This window comes from Atta colombica, unplaced genomic scaffold (genome assembly GCF_001594045.1).
Source record: "Atta colombica isolate Treedump-2 unplaced genomic scaffold, Acol1.0 scaffold248, whole genome shotgun sequence".
In the NCBI taxonomy this organism is placed as follows: Eukaryota; Metazoa; Arthropoda; class Insecta; order Hymenoptera; family Formicidae; genus Atta; species Atta colombica.
In genome coordinates this window covers 506,914-510,664 of record NW_017259346.1, presented here as the reverse complement: position 1 = coordinate 510,664, position 3,751 = coordinate 506,914, and positions in this window count along the sequence as shown.

Below are 3,751 nucleotides of genomic sequence, written 5' to 3'. Positions count from 1 at the left end.
TTACATAAGATTATATTTGAACAAAATGCAAGAAATTGTCCAATCTACAGTAAATGGTTATTTAAAATTTGGAATCCTAATTTTTTTCATATATTTTTTTTCTAGTTCAATTTATCATTAGATGGGCTACATTATGTATATATGTATATATACACACACATATATATATAATATATATTGTCTACCGACAGAGAGCGAAGAAATCTTTTTTTACGAATAATTTTATTTTTGAATGAAATACGACGAAAATAAAATTTCAATACATTAAACACAAACAAGTTGTGTAACTTTCTTTCTTAATCCCTGATATAATTCTGATATTTTATATATATGTATATAATGCAATTTCTGCTAATTTTTCGTAATTCTGTTGCACGTAATTATATGACCTTTAATCCTTGAATGCAGTTTGATCAGTGATTTGTTTTTCTATTGCATTTTTGAAAATCATTAAAAAGAATCATTTTCGAATATCACGCGAGAGAGAACGGAAACTGAAGTCCAACATGCGGAGCGACTAAATCTCCCCCTCCGATCGCGTTAATTATAGCAATTGACTAATTGGCTCAATTGGGAAAGTTCTTGGTACTAATTAAAATCGGGCGAGCGGGCTTTTAAAAGTGCACTAGTTATTAGAACGACCTTTCATTCTGAGAACCTCTTTTTAACGAACGCTAATCCAGTTTTTATTTTCTTTCGTTAAGACAACGAAGTATTATCAAATAATACTTGTTGTCATCTACCAACAGAATAATTATATAAAAGAGTAATTAGATAAAAAAATATAATTTAATATTATTTAATATAATTTTATAAAAATAATATGACATCAAGTTACTCCTTCGATAATAAATATTCAATAATTTTCAAGAATATAATCTTTTTAATAATATCCATAAAATTTGCGATAAAAAAATAAATACAGTTTTTATTCAAACTGATACTGACGTCTATATTTGCAGCTCTTTTGATTTGGCTTAGTTATCATTTTACCAAATCATAGACAAAGCATTATTCGAATTTATTTTCACATTATGACTCTATCAGCGTAAGGTTAAAATTGTTAATGAAAGGTTACTTTTTAAAATATTCTATTCAAGAGACATAGTTACTTCTTTTGAAAACAATGAAATCTTTACAATTGTAGTACAAACTGCAATATCGTGAAAATTATTAATTACAATTCAAATTATATTATGAAATATTTTTTCTTGGGAAATAATCGCTTCAAGGATAAATCTATTTTAGAGAAAAAATATTTCTAAATACAAGAGTAATGTTTATTAGAATTAAAATGTTACACGAAGGAATGTCGTATATGACACTTGAGAATAATCTATGGCTTTTGGAATTTATGTGTGTGATCGTAGCAACGCAATTATCGCGTCTATAAGATTACGACCTCAATTATGTCTTATGGACTCGGGCCGTTAATAATTATAATTTTTTGCGTTATTTTTAGCCGGAAGGACATTTAAAATAAAGCTGCACAAGCTCTTTAAATCCGGCCATCATAAGGGAAAGGTGAGATGATCATAGGAAACGCATTCATGGCCGCGGATGAGTCGATAAGGCATGGAATGCACAGTGAAATGCCACATTCACGAACGCATCTGTGCGATATGTGCAAATAACTCGTAAGTTATAAAATCGAAGGAAACAGGAAGACAGAAATAAGAAAAAAATAAAAAATAGATAAATAGATATACCTAGAGAAAGGCGTATTATTCTATGTCAAACCTTTAAGTTCAAAAACATAAAAAACGACAAGTACATAAAAAACAAAATAAAAAAATGGTAACAAAAATAATACAAAATAATACCACATCGGAGAAAAAGAGAAAGGGAGGGAAAGAGAGAGGCGTTTCATTTTAAATTGTGAAGCTGGAATTAAGAGGATTACTTTATTCTGCAAACTATTAGACTGTTCTATGTATTTTAATCTAGTAAACTCCATTTTTTAAAAGATTTTTTGCTACAGGATCTTATCGATTATACGATGCTAATACTGTGTAATTATAATAATAGCTGACAGTGACATGATAGGCACATAAAAGTGGTCGAACAATGAAACGACTCACACGGTTCTGTAGTATTTTCAACGCGGTCTAAACCGAAGATAAAAATTCAGAGGACGCCGTCGCTTCAGCTCGCGTGCACGCGGAAGATATCGCCGCGTTATCGACGACGGTGTTATCGCGGCCGTTATCGGCGAGCGCGCGTTTGCTTGAGCCCGTTTAGCTATTGAATGCGTGCTTATCGCAAACGGGGAAGAGTAAACAGCGTCTCCACCGATTTATGTTCTTCGCATACTAGTTACGTTTTTCGTAAACGTAATCGATACTTTGTTACAATTCTAAATAAAAAAAAAGTTGATCAGAGATCAAAGATTCACGACAGAAGAGCGTTACTGGATTTGTACGATTCTGGATATGCATGAAAAATACAGTTTTGCTAAAGTATCTAAAAATTTAACTACCTATATACAGATCTGAAAATAAATTTGTTGAATTATCAAAATAATTATGTAAACTGCCTAAACGTTCATGAATGCCGTTCTTCCCGTAGCAATAAAACCATCTACAATACTAATAACAATATATCATAAAGAAATATCGTTCCTGTACATTGTCAATTTTTAGCTGATAATATGTTCTGCGAAATGATCCTATTCGCAAATCTAATCGATCTCTAACTAAAATCCATGAAGATATCGTGGATATCGATCACATTGTTCGGATTGTGAAAAGTGCATCTGGAGGGGGACTAGAAACCTTGGTGCCAGGTTGGAAATGATCGCTGGCGAGGAGGAGAACATGCGTGACGTTTTCTCCTCTGGCTTCGCGTTTTCTGTCTTTTCTTCTTCTTTTCCTAGTGTTTACCTTGGCTTTGGTGGAATGCGAGAGATAAGTGACGTACACGCGAATCTCGAAAAGAAGCTTGCGTTTATATGGACAGAAGAAGAAGAATTGTTCACGATGATGTTGTGTTGATGGATCAAAAGCGACGGCTATGTTATTTGCCTTTATTTTTAGCAAAGCGGTGAATCGTCCAATTTTTTGGTATAAATTTTTATTATAAAAATATCACTAAAACTGAAATATTCATCGGACATTAATTTTATTCCTTTACATTCCTTTACAAGTAGAATTTAACTTTTTTTGCAAAGTATGAAACGATAATCAATACAGCAGCAAAAGATATATTGATTGTGTGAGAATAATAATACAGAGAATCATTTTATCGAAAATTTTACAACTGATAAATTTTTCTCGTAAAATTGAAAAAATGACACATGAAAATAGATTGCGTGAAATATGGATATGTAAACGGATGAAGATTTTAAATATTAAATACGGCCATCGAACATTTTATTGCTGCTGAATATTGAATATATTTCACGAATGAGGTTGACCTTCGATCGCTGTTCGACAGTGCCGATTATTGAGATGATGGATTGCACAATTAACTCGTGTGTGTGAATGTAAATTTGTGCATGTAAAGAAATGTCAGTGTTATCTTTCGGCAACTCGAAGTCGACGACTTATTTGTATACAAGAAAACAAAGTTTTTACGCAAAACACCGACTATGAATGACCAGCTGTGTATTTTTAAAATACATGAAACAAATAATTATTATTTACGTAAAGTAATTACTACTTGCGTATTTTCCTGTGTGGTGTCCATAAGAAAACAGCTGATCATTGTTAGAAAAGAAAATGCAGTTTTCACACTTTTCATAAATTATGTT